Raw genomic sequence first — 14370 nt, forward strand, 5'->3', positions numbered from 1 at the left:
CGTGGATATTATCATTGAGCTGCATGCTGACGTGTATGGTCTGTTAACACAAGTCTACACGATATTAAGACATTTTATTCACTCCATAAATATCGATATAATTATGCAAAAAAACAATAAAGGGAGCTTTTTGCATGTCCGTGTTCGTAGGACTTGAATTCAGTTACCGCAATATTGGTAGAATAATTGTGTTCTTTTACATTTGAAAACAGAAACGGTTTCGAATTTACCATTAATTGAAAGATGTACTCAAACTAGGTCCCTCTTTTTCTTCCTATGTCTTTTCTCCCCATTTGGAGTTTTCAAAAGGACTGAATTGGTATTTGCTAATACTTTGGTGTAGCTTCACGTGAATCTAATTCAACTAATTGTAAATGAATTTCCTCAAGAAATGATTAGGAGTCAGATTTCATGGCCCTTGCAACCCGCGTAGATTGAATCCAAATTCTGTGGAAATTTATCGAATTGAATTACTTTCATATTTAGTTTTTTCCGTTGGGAATGACATTTTTTCATTGCGGCGAACATAATAGGTATTTCCTCCCCAAATAAAATGAACAAAATTAAAGTAATGTAAACCTCTATATATTAATGATTTTTTGTTGTCCTGTTAGTATTATCTTCGGTTAATTTTTAAAATATATGTATCATTCAAGCTCAGTTCGCAGTAATGTTATAGACAAAAATTATTAATGAAAAGTAAATGTTACAGACCAGCAAGAAATGGTGATGTATAATTGTTTCAAAGATATTTACTTGAAAATCGATAGTAAACAGGAGCAACGCCAAGTATAATACGGAAATGCCTTAAGATTTGCTATTCTAAATAAATATGGGCAGTTCTGTGTCTTCTAAGTTTTGCAGAACTATTATAACATGTTTAGTTACAAGTCTGTTTTGCAAGAACGCATAAAAGGTAATGAGGCTTAAATCTGTTTGCGTACTTCACATCTCTGGCGAGACAATTAGCCAAGGTATCTTCATACTCAAATATACTTTTCATAATAGAATAATTTTGAAGCATGTTATATATAATTATATGTGTAATTAAGTAAGTAATTTATATAATCAATGGATTGCGAGTTCACTTTGTGGAATGGTGATAAGAAAGATTAAAAACTTCATTGTGTTCCACATATTATTATTATTTTTTTTTAATTTCACCGCATGATAGCCCCCTGAAAAGGTCGAAACCGGTTGAATATTTTCCCCCCGACGTCCAGTCAATTACTTTAATTATAATGAGTGGGTTGGAAGCCTAGGGGTACAAGTGATTTCTCTTTTTTATACATTGTAATGTACAGAAATTAGGTATATAAAACAAACGAGATCAATGGGGAACATGCACAATTTTTTTAAGTACTGGAATAAGAAGGCCTCTACCTCAAATGTACTCGTCGAAAATTTCGCGTATGAATAATGCTTTTTAGCTGAGTTATGAGTCTTTAAAAATTGATCTTCATCGGCTGATTGAAAACACGACGTCATCGGAGCGTGACGTCACAGAACGGCATCCACTGACGACAGACTGAGGAAATGGATAGAAAATCGATCTGCGAGGGCTCAAATGCAAATTTGGCGATAATAATTTCAATTTTTACTTTAAATATCTTGCATTCAAGCCTCTAACACTCTACTCTCTTAGCGAAGTGAATGGTGTTCCGTGCGATGACGTCAGAAGGCGTTTCAGGTCACGTGACTTCAAGCGATATTCGAGCATTTTTAATTAGCATTTATTGGCGTTTGTGGAGTACCGGGAGAGATTTGTCTTATATATTTGGACTGGTGAGAAAATTTTCTATTCAATGAGACTAACTAGGATGATGAACAAATTCCATGCATGTTCCCCATTAGGTACACTGTAGTGCATTTGATTTTCCACTCAAAGGCAGCACAGAACAGAGAATCACACGTTTCCCTTGGCAACCAGGTTTTTGTGTATTTATTCTAACAATTAACTATACCTAACTCTGTTGAGAAAAAAATCACTTGTACCCCTTCGCTTCCAACCCACTCATATATTATGTGGCAAAAATATTTGTGTGGGAAGTTACCATCGACAAAAAAATTCACTAATTCTGTGTTATTCCATGATAAGGTTTCTTGGTTAGTTAACTTTTACTTACAACACTAATTTCTTTACATAATACATTTTGATGAGTAATCATCATCTTCAGGCATTAATTATCATGTATCATCTTATTATTGTTACCTAGTTACCTAACGGAGGAAGAGATGAATTTCGAAACGGACGCCAGAGTTTGGAAAAAGGATGGGTAAAGATATAAAATCGTTTCAGGCTTGTTTTGGTGCAAGTTCGCTATATCCCTGATAAAAACTTCAAATTGTAATTCCCACATTTCAACACTCCACTTCCGACCTTGGTTTTTCAAGGTAAACCAGATTTACCTTGAAAATGACGTAATATGTTGAAAACATGATCGGCAGTGGAGTGTGGCATCAAAATTGCAATTTGAAGTTTTTATAATGGATGGGTAAAGATATTCGCTTATCAGAGTGTTCTCCTGCTTTGCAATAATTTTTAAAAATTCTAACGGCTCTCTCTGGAATCAAAAAATTAGTGTTATAAGAAAAAGTTAATTAACCAAGAAACCTTGTGTTACCATCGCTCATTACTTCATTATGGATGTTGCGAGGACTTCCTGTATCCATCATCATACCTCTAGACTCGCTAAAGTATTCTTCTTCGAGACAGAAACAACAAACTCCAAACACGAGCATACCTGCACCCCCTCGCCCAGTTGTCGGCCGTCCAACTTTCAAGAAGTTCGATTCAGAGAGCTCTCTCCTCGGGGAACGGCGGACTTCGTGCTCGGCGATGAGAATGCGAACTCTGTCCCTCCGCTCATCCTTCAAACACCGCACCTAAATCCCTGCTTGAGAAGCCCTCTGCGTCCAAATCCTCCCGGATGTAGCCCACGTCCCCGACCGCCTTATATCGAGGCGTCCTACACCTCAACGACACCTTCCCACCTCCCTTAAGCTTCTTATCATCCCTTTCCCTCCATCACCACACCTTCTTGGACGATTTTCCCCTTGCTTTATGTGCCTAAGCGTCTCTTGTCCCTATAACCAGTGGCGCATCTATGTGCTAAGGGGGATATCGGCATAGGCGTAGCCACGGGGGGGGTTACAAGTCTATGTGGCGGATCTCTGGGGGGTACTGAGAGGCTATAGCACCCCCTCCTTGGGTATCTAATTTACATTAGATTGAATGTTAAGTTTTTCCGACTCCCACAACTACTGCTGGAATTTTTTGTTGAATTTGTAACCTAACAACTTTCAATACTCTATCTTTTCTCCAGTTTTGTATTGATGTTATGTTTACATGACAACTTGTATCATGAAATGTAATTACTTTTTTCACGTATTGTTGTAGCAGGACTAAGCTCTTAGAGTAAACTTATTCCACTTGTGTCAACTCCATTATTTTAACATTTTTTACCCCACTTAGCCCCCCTTGTCCCTATCCTGGATCCGCCAGTGGTTACAACTCCCCTCCTGCAGTAAATTATTTTCTCGGGTTTCTCACCGGATCAGGTCCTCCATATCTCCTTCCAACGTTTCGATGAACAACTCGTCCATCGTCTTCAGGGATTCAGGAATTCAATGCCATTTCCTCCAAGCCTCGGGTTATATACCCCGAGGCCTGGAGGAATCCCTGATGACGATGGGCGAGTTGTTCATCAAAACGTTGGAAGGAGATATGGAGGACCTGATCCGGTGCGAAACCCGAGAAAACTTTACTGCAATGGTTCGCCGAAAAAAAAAACAAAAATTATATCACTCAACACCCCCTCCCCACTTTGACCTTTTAAAAGAGGCGCCAGAAAGGAGTAAGATGGCCTCAATAAATAAAAAAATTCTTTAATTTAATAAATGCTATTACAAAATTACCATTTGTGTCCTAAAATCGCCTTTTCAACATCAAATATCCCCGTAACTCCCTTTGCCCTCAGATGTTTTCCATACGCCCGAAATCTCCGGTAAACCTCCCCCCCATTTATTTCAAAATCCTGGCTACGCTGCTGGCTATAGGCCCGTCCCCCCCCCCCCCCCCCCCCCAATTAGATCGAAGCACACACTAGGTAAAATCAAAATTTTTTGGAGAGCGTCATTTTGTACAAAAGTATTTAGCTATATTTTCCGACGTATTTACCTAAATTAACGAATTGAAATACAAATTAGCTCTAAACTTAGGGCCTCTGTTAGATGCTTTTGGTATGTAGTACAATCCAGTGGTAGAACCAGATAGGGGCCAGGAGGGGCTATAGCCACAATTTAAATTTATCCAATTTACACTAGATACAATGTTAATTTTTTTTCACAACCTCCACTACTGCTGCCCCCCCCCCCCCCTGTTACCTATCCTGAATCCGCCACTGCCGTAACTGCAACAAAGATGGAATAAAATGCAACTTTTTTGGCAAATGTTTCTGTATATTTTTAAACCTTCTTCAGGACTCCTTTCAATGAATATGATTGGTTTATTCATGCAGAAAATCCCTGGAGAAGGTATAAAAATACATCGAAATTTTGTCCAAAAAACATTTTGCATTTAATTCTTAAAGACCTACACTCCAAGACGCTAATAGACTTTAAAAATTGAGGTCAATGTGGAAAAAAAACTCTATGAAGATAAGACTTCTTCAATCCATACACTGTATTCGATTGTCTCTTTTTAATCATGCCACCTCACAGTGGGCTAAATTCGACAAAAGTTGGCTAAAGTTAACAAACGACGTTTTTCGAGGCATGAAATTGACATTTTTGGAAAATTGATGGGATGGCCATCTGCATGTTCATTCGTTGTTGTCTTGACTCTGGATGCAAACATTACAAAATTTCTAATGGAACGACGATTTTAAATTATCTTGGAATAATTACTGATTAATTTTCTGCTGGCACTAATGCAATATTTTTATGAAATATAAAAGGCATGACCAATTAATGTGATATTTTTTTTTTATTTCAACCTAGGTATGGAAATGGTAAATTTAGGTTTGTGAGTAGTCTTGCGTTAACAAATGGCGGACATTTGTTTTACCAATTTTTCGAATTTAAAAGAATAAAAATAGCTTTTAAAATACTAAATATAGAGTAATTCAATATGGGAGTTATTCGAAGAGTATGTTGCATCGCTGGAAGTTTGAATCCAGATGAGGCATTCAACCATTTCTAACCCAGATGTGCTTCTGGAATAAATTAAATTTCAAGACTTTTCATTTTCAAAATGTGAAAATTTTCTTTTATAATTATTGTTGCAGCTACATATTTCACCATTAAATTTACTGCACAAAATAACACGTAGTGTAACTCTTTTTTGGATAGAGCTGAACATTTACACATTTTTGAAGTCACTTAGAATAAGTAGGGTAGGGTAGGGATGTGCCAGTTGTACATTTTAATATCGAATTGAGTAATCAGTCGAGTTGAAAACTACTCGCGAGTATTGAGTCGAGTTGAGTATGGTAATTTCTGGACCACGCAATGCAACAATTTAATCTCCATCATATTCTCATTTTTCCAATCCCCTTGTAAATTTTATATTCTGAATGCTTAGCTTGATGTAAAAAGATAATGATGATGATAGCGATGACGATGATAGTGTCAACATCGGGAAAAACCGGAATTGTCCGCCTAAACCTTGAAATTACATATTTTTCTCTCTCTTGGAAATCTTAATAATGTTTACCAATTTTTTCGTGGTTTGAATAAAAAAAGTAAGGTTGGGCACAAAGGTATCGTATGAGACGGTATGAATGAACGGTGTAGCGGTATATTCCGAATATGAAAAGGTATTCGGGGTCCACGTCGACAACTATAGTGGTTGGCTGCTTCGTATACAGCAAGCTGCAATTCCAAGGACAAAGCATTAGAGCGAAGTATCGACTTTAACAACGATATCATTACATGAATTTTATGATGGCCCTTCCTTTCGTCAAATTTTGGAACTTACTGGCCTCGACAGCTCTGTAACAGAAACTACTCGACTCGAAATTCGTAATGCTACCCGACACACTCGAGTCGAGTACCAACTACTCGACTCGCCTCGAATTTTCGAGTACTCGCACACCCTTAAGAAGAAGTATGGGGTTATAATGGGTTAAGAGGTCGAATTACCCACGCTTGAATGATAGCATTTTCTCTTTTTTCCTGACTTATCGCTTGTTTGCAACTTAAGTTACTATCTTGAAGTTTTCAGGGTATAATTTGAATATTATTGTCATCATTGTTTTTATCTAAAACTTCTAAATTACACTCAAATAAAATGCCGTGGTAAAAATTTTCGTATTTGAGATTAAACAAATTTTGACAGGGATGTACTCGTAATGCGATGAGAATTTCGAAATGATAAGTAGTGTAATTTTTATAAAAAGTTGCACGCTGGGGAAAAAGACTGGAAGAGTGCATCCTTTTATGTTTGGCGTAACCAGACTGTCATGAAAAGATTTTGCGTACGTCATGTCATGCATCACTTTTCCTGCGGCTTTTGCAAGCAATTAGGAATATTTTAACTAGCGAGAACGCCGATTTATTTTTATTTATATTGCTAAAGACTGTGTCAATCTTGGATTCCTGTTTACTCATTCTCATTTACGAAATAGATAATTATTTTCATCATGAAAAACTACATTGACTGAGTTGAATGTCCCGGGGTATATTATTGTTTTTCTCGCCTGCTGTAATTTTTTATTACCTTTGATGTTTAGCATATTCTGTGTAATACAAGGAGGATTGAAATACTTCTATTGATGGCAGGTATTCGGTGAAATATTTCCAGCAAGCGTCTCACTCACTCATTCAACCCTGGGGTTACTTTGTACACGCTAGGATAGAGCTCAACCCCAACTAATAATAAAACAGAGGCGTGTGATTTTCACCCATTGAGGGTAAAGAGAGGGGGCATTTCCTTTTTCCTGGGCGACCTCGCGCTACAGCATCTTCCATGGGTGCTGATTTTATGGTAACCTAGAAAATAGTTTACCTAACGCGAACGAAAAATCTCTCTAGGCTGTTGTTAATGGTTGATCCCTTTAAATCAGATTGCTCTCAACTCCACTTTCCTGCTGACCCTGTCCCGGGGAAATATTCATGGGAACGGAAGGTAGGCGGAATAGTTTCAGTTGGCGTCCTTGGAGCAGCTTAAACTAACCACTGAACTCTGCGAGGTTTCGCCCTGGCTTAAAACTTTGAGACCACTTGTTTCCCGAATCGTTGATCCATTCGATACTCGCACGAGTTCACTCCTGGACGACGAAGTAGACTTGGAGGTTGAGAGTATACCGCTTCCTTTAGGACAAGGTCGTTGCCAGAATAAATTTTCAAGGGGTGGTTCACGTGGAGGGGAGGTTCATTTCGGAGGGTGTCCAAATATGGGGGGGTCGGTGAGGTTTTGTTCGAGACTTTGAAACTCAAAAGTAATACTTTTCGCCTATGTTCATTAAAAATTTTATGCTATTTAAAATAAAATTCGCCAAAGTAAAATAAGGGTAGCAATAATTCAAATGATATCTACATCACACTTTTTTAAATGATTACCTCTTTCTGGCTAGATACTTATGGTAATGCTTCTTAGCCTAGTACAACGACCAGGGTCGTACCAGTGTCGATGATGGTGATGATTCGGTGCACTAAGGGTTAAGAGTTTATTGCTAATTTTGAGTGTGATCATCCAATGGCAGTTGAATACTGTATAAAGGTGGATATATTAATTAAATTAAAGTGATATATTAATTAAAGTAATTAATGAATTAAAGTAATATTCGGTGCACTAGGGGAAAGAGTTTATTGCTAATCTTGAGTGTGATCATTCAATGGCTGCTGAATACTCTATAAAGGACGATATAATAGTTTATTCGTCAAAAAAATCAGTAGAAACCAATGTCAAATGTAAAGATTATTTCGTGGGGGGCATATCTATTCAAGGTAAGGTTGAGTCATCACCATTAGTCGTCAGTCGTAAGATTGGTTTGACGCAGTTCTCCATTCCTCTCTCCTATCTACTAGCCTTTTCATAGCGATGTATTTCTTCTCTTTTACAACCTTTATAACCTGTCCTATGAAACTCATTCGGGGCCGTCCCTTGCCCTTCTTCCCTTCCACCTGTCCTTCAACGATTGTTTTCATCAGGCCATCATACCTCAAAGTATGTCCAACTAAGTTGTCCCGTCTTCTCCATAAGGGCTTTGGTAGACTTCTCTTTACTCCCACTCTTCTTAGCACTTTTTCATTACTTACACGGTCGATCCATTTTATCTTTATCATTATTTGGAAGCACCACATTTCGATTGCTTCCACCCTTGAATTCTCTGCTGCTGTCAAAGTCCAAGCCTCGCTTCCATAGAGAAACACCTTTTCACCGGTGTTAATTTAAAATTTTATGCAATCAGAATAAAATATCCAACAACGTAAAATTAAGGTACCAGGAATTCAGATTTTTTGATCATTGCAATATTTTTAAATTATAACCTATTTCGGGTAGGTACCGTTAACTTGGTCTCAATTTTTTGAGATTACTGTTTAAAAATATGCCCAAAAAACCTTGAATGCTACACCCTTATTTTGAATGTTTTTGATGCAGAAGAGAAGGAGAACGACACTACTAGTTAATTTTTAAATTTTTATTTGAGACATTAAGCCTTATGTATTTTTTTTAAATCGGACAATCTTACATCGGCATGGGTGATTTTTTATTCCAGTATAAAATAAATTTTATGTCTGGATAGGAAAACCTGCAGCTCAAATCGACGCCATTTTTAGTATTCAACGATCACTGTTCACGATGGGAGCCGCTTTGATAGCAGAAAAAAACTTTTATATTTTCAATTCATCAGAATACAATTCAGAAGAAGAAAAATATTTTTTTCCAACTGACATGATCAAGAACTAAAATTTTAGTGACTAAGGGATTTCTCGCTGTCCGTATGCAACGTGTTAAAATTACTTCACCTAACCTTAAATAGACCTGGCCACCTAAGAAATAATCTGTTCGTGGCCCTGGTTTCCACGTATTTGTTTAATATTTTTAATTATTAAATCGATTTTTGGGTATTCATCTGCCATTCGATCCTCACACTCTAGCTCAGCAAACCTTAGCGCCATGGGTGGAGTTTTGGGGGGGTTGGAAGGGATTTGAGGGGGTCTGCCCCCCCCCACCCCCCAACTTAAATGGTAATGTGTCCGAAAAAAAAACTGTAAATTAAGGTGCAATGAAAACAAAAATATCAAAAGTTTTATTAAAATTGAGTCTTTGTTAGTCCTTAAAATGCTTTTTTATAGGCTAATTTATACAAACTTCCCTGGTCCCGGTATATTATATATTAAACAGGGAGGTCTATATTATATAATATAGACCTCCCTGTTTCACTGAGGGGCATTTAATCCTCTAAACCCCCGGCAGGATTGATGGCACCACCAACATAGAACACCTAACTTCGCCCATGCCTTTCGCTTTTGTACATCGAATATTACTTTCATTTACCGCTAATACCATCACCATTATCGACACTAATAACTCCCTGGTCGTCGAACTAAGCCAAGAAGCATAAGTGGACTATTGGCAAGGGTTTGTGGCGAATGCCTTTGACAGATGCTGCTCTGAGTTTGAAACTTGAACTGTGAAAGGACGCAAATCGACGAAGACGCGGTTGAAGTGGGGAAGGTATCTTGGAATTTGGTTCGGTAACGTGAACTCGCGAAATGGAAACTTAGGAGAGGCATGACTCCGGGAAAGTTTTGGAGGATGATATTCCGAACGCGGCTCATTGAACTTGAAAGGTGTTATCATGTGGGTTTCATGTGCAGAGAACAGCTGGTGTGCCATTTCCACTTGCTGTTTAGGGAGAGAGAGAGTGTGTGTGTTGGTAAATGTTCTGGGAAGAAATAACTGGATTCAATGATAGTTACTTCGCAAAAATATTAATCAATTACAGGTATTGCAATCACGGATTTTAAAAAGTCATGAGTAAAATTACTGTAACAAGAACAATTACTTCTTGTAAAATTGTCCACTCCAGAGACCATCTGACTACAGTCGAATAAGGCAGTAAAATGTGGAATAATTGAGTCATAGGAATTGCGGAAGTTGCACTCTCACTTGCGATACATACTGTTGAAACTGCTGCGCAACACAAGATTTGTACCTACCATCATAAGAAGGCTATTAATAAGGTGGTAGAACCAGTGACGTCATGGCAAAATTAACAGTGCCGGAACGCACTTTTCTTAATTTCTTTTAAAACTGAAATATTACTCTGTGTGTTTTTTTAACACAAGTCACTATTTACATTTTATTACAAGAACTTTTGCTTCGTTTATGAATATATATTAGAAATTTTGAGGCAGCAAAATGAAAAAAGTTTTGTTTTACTATAATGTCCGTAGCTTACCAGTGCCAATTTAAATAGATATTTTTTCTTGTGAATTGTGCAAGAAAGTGTTTCAGGAAATCTAGCCCTTTAGTTTGCCACGATTTCGTTGTTGGAAAGAGAAATGTTCTTTCAGTTGTTTGTTGTAGCATAAAAGGCCTTCACCTTTGAAAACGCTAGTTCCGCTAAATATTCCTTCACGGTTAACCATAGATACTATGGTAAACCAAATGATTTGTAGACATTCTTTTTCCTAAACTCGATACGTCCGTTAATGATGATTTATTAACTATCAGCGATTTTTACTGTGGAGGAAAAATGCCTCTGAATATGACTGCACATTGAAATTCGATCTGCTTATATCATAACAAAATATAAAAGCCTAAATAATAGTACGGATATCCCAAAAAAAATCAATCTATACTTGAAAAAAAGTAAAATATGTATGTTATTGAAATATGCTAATAATTAAAAGTAATTTTAATTAGGTCATGCATATAGTAACAGTTTTAGGATGAAATTCAAATCTAAACTTGAATAAAGATAGACCGGTTCACTAGCACATCAAAATTATGAGTGTGATCAAAAACGTTATTAAAACCTAAAAAATTGAGGCAGGCAGGTTTTTATCGATGCTAAAAAAGTTGATCGTAAAAGCGCAATGACAATACAAAAAAATCACATGATATGCCAGAATGTTTCCCCAAGCCAAACTAATCACTCCTGTCACACAGTCCGCATTGCTTTTCGAACTCAGCTATTTACAGTGGTAATTAACAAATCTTTAAAATAGTAATTGAAAATATGCATCATATGGACATCCAGACATTTGTCATCGGAAATAAAAAATATCGGAAAAAGAGGTGAAAATAGCGCTTTGATGCACCGTTAAAGTTGTATTTCACGATCATCCGTGAGTACGATTTAGTTATGGATTTTGGATTATCCTTGACCCCTTCCTATATTGCTTTAGAGAAACCATGTAACCATTAAAAACCAGTACGTGTATCTTTAGTTTTTATCATTCATTATCCATCATTTTTATCATAATTCATTATTCCATTGCTTACATCAGTTTTTCCATGCCTTAAAGGTTTGAACAATGATTTTTTCATATGATGTGTCTGTGTAGGTACGGTGAAATGTGCCTTTAGCGGGCACGAATCTGATTGAATAAAAGCTTATTAAGACCTATGTAGGAGTACCTGGAATAAATATGAGTGATGTAAGGTCTTCAGGAATGAGTAGCAATAAAATGGGCCATTAATTAATGTTCTAGCTAAAATAAGGTTGATGATGGGGAAAGAGATTGAAAATTGTCATTCTATTCGTATATGACATTCATCGAATAACCGAATAAATTATAGCTGATGGAAAATGGCAATTCAAATATGGAAAATGTGCTTGGTTCCACCGGCAAAAGTGTCCGCTTACGGAGGTAGTCGCTGAGTAGAGGTGTTTGCTCGGGCAAGTTTCGCCATAGTTCATAATTTTAGGATTTTTGCTCAATCGGTTACATGGGATTTAACTCGTGAATCGAAATTTTTATTGTGCTGGTTACGAGGTTTATGTATGCAGTTTCCCTTTCTGAGCTTACAAGTTTTTGCCTATTGCTGATTCTTGACGGATGTTCAGTGCTTCACCGAGCATGTAAGTTGTAAGGAATTAGTATGTTAGCTTAGAATACAATCGAAATTCCTTATAGATAATCTAACGCTTAGGTTGAGTGATCCGAAAGCATGGATAAGGTAATTACCATGCATTATTTAATTACTTTAAGACCGTGGTGGCCTCATGTGTTGGGCTTAGTATACTGGTCGAAGATTCTAAACTATAATTTGGTATCTAAATTATGTCGGTAACTCAATTATGGTATCGTTATCAATATATTTACCATTATGTTATTCACAAGACTCGACACGATACGAAAAAATCATTTTACTTTTCATTCCGGCCTGGTCAACGCTAAATTTTAGACATGCCCTCCGAAATTGCCTTTTTCCAGTGAAAATAGTTCTGAAAAAAGCATAAAAGATACGCTTTTTTATCTTAAAGCTTCATATATCGCTACCAAACGCTAAAAATTCAAATAGTGACCCTGGCCAGGTTTCGTGGATCAGTAAAGGAACGGATTTTCTCGAAATTAACTCGTATGCTACTCGTCCTTAACCGCGATCCTTCGACAGCGGAGCCTCACCTTGGTCATTGAGAGCATGGGCGTATGGGTCTTAGGAACCAAGAGGAAGATGAATGGGGGTGGCCGAAGAGGCCTTAGAGCCGCGGAGCTGGAAATCCTCTGTAGCGCATTCACACGGACCTCTCAAGGGACTGGACTAAGCTCTATTTGAACCCACAAACATCTGGTGCTTGGGTGGTTTCCCATGGAATGGCAAAACGGTGAAGGAAGTCAGCAAGCTCTCAAGTGATTGAGTGGTCAGGTAGTTTTAAATTCACTAATCGTGTTTAACTATATGGTATTCCATTTTATGGTTTCCTGGATGAATATCTATTACTTATACCACTTTATTGTTTAAAAAAAAGCAAATTTAACTTCGTATATGTAATAAAGATGTGGTCTAATTAATAGATATTCATTCAAGAAACTTTTAACTTCTTTATTCAACTTCCTTTAGATTTCTTGATTCAAAATAAATAGTTTTAGCGTATGTTATTTTAGTTTCATTCCACGATTCTAAGTTTTTCCATCAATGACGGTATACATGTAGGTTAAAATGCAATGTTAAGGGACACAGAATGTAAGTTATGTACCCCTTACGATTTTTAGTCAAAAATCTTCCGTCTATTTGAGCCGACTGTCGTGCCATTTTCATGGGGTGAACGATATTTCACGTCAACTGGAGTATCTATTGGCTAATAACTCAATATGCATACCGTAACCAGCCTAAATCGCAATCCTAGTATAATTCTTGAGGTAGTACTAAATTGATTTAGGTATTTTTTATAATGACATATTTTACAATTTATGTTTTTTTTCGTATTATTTGATAGACATCGGGAAAATAACATAAAAATTCTGTTTTTCAAATGAAATTTCAAGAAAATTTAACAAGAGACCATTTTTTGCCGGTGAGAATATTTTGATATTTTCATGGAATTGACGTACCTCACACCAACCCCGTTTAATACGAATTCTTGTCTCTAATAGAGTCAACGTTTTTTTTGGCTCGGTATTTCGTAAAAGTTTACGCATGAAAATAAAGTTAAGAATAGAACATTACAAACTTTCTGCGGAAGGCATATTATTTTTCGAAGAAGAATGACGTCGGAATTGATGAGCCTGAGTACGGTGATAGGATCAACGTGCAGGGAAGGCGAGCGTTTCAAACTTGGGATACATTGATTTCACCTCAAAGGCCGGCCTCTCGCCCCATTCACCGAATGCTGCAACCCCGGTGGAAATATCGAGGACGGAGTTTTGGCGCGGTGCGGAAACCTTTAGATAGCGGCCAAAGGTGAAATGTGGGAGATTGATCGTGGGAAGACCTGCTCCCCTCACGTCTTACGGTTTTCACTAAAGATTTAGGGAAGATTGGTGCGGCTGTGCAAGCGGCGAGGGAAAAGAAGATAAGGAATCTGAAAGGATAGATGAGGATTTCGGAGATTCAAAGCGCTTCATCACCTTCAAAGACGGCCAGTTTCGTGGGCCTTGTTTCCCCTGTTGCCCTAGAACTTGAGATAAAATGATGCAAGTGAATAAATAAAGCTTCTTCCCTGAGGATGTTCTAAAGAGAGTAATAATGCATGAACATATTCTGTGATATTACCAATTTTTCTGTTCAACAGAATAGGTTTTAAAAATTCTTCAATTTGATGCTTTCTAATTTTTCAATTATTTCAAACGGTGAACCTATATTTCCGCATAGCTAAGTGGCTAAACTAGTTGAAATCGACTAAAGGACAGCAGCCAAAGTGAAAATAAAACGATTGTAATTTGAATTTCTAAGGAGTTCGCTTGAGG

This window comes from Ischnura elegans, chromosome 8, assembly GCF_921293095.1.
Source record: "Ischnura elegans chromosome 8, ioIscEleg1.1, whole genome shotgun sequence".
Taxonomy (NCBI): domain Eukaryota; kingdom Metazoa; phylum Arthropoda; class Insecta; order Odonata; family Coenagrionidae; genus Ischnura; species Ischnura elegans.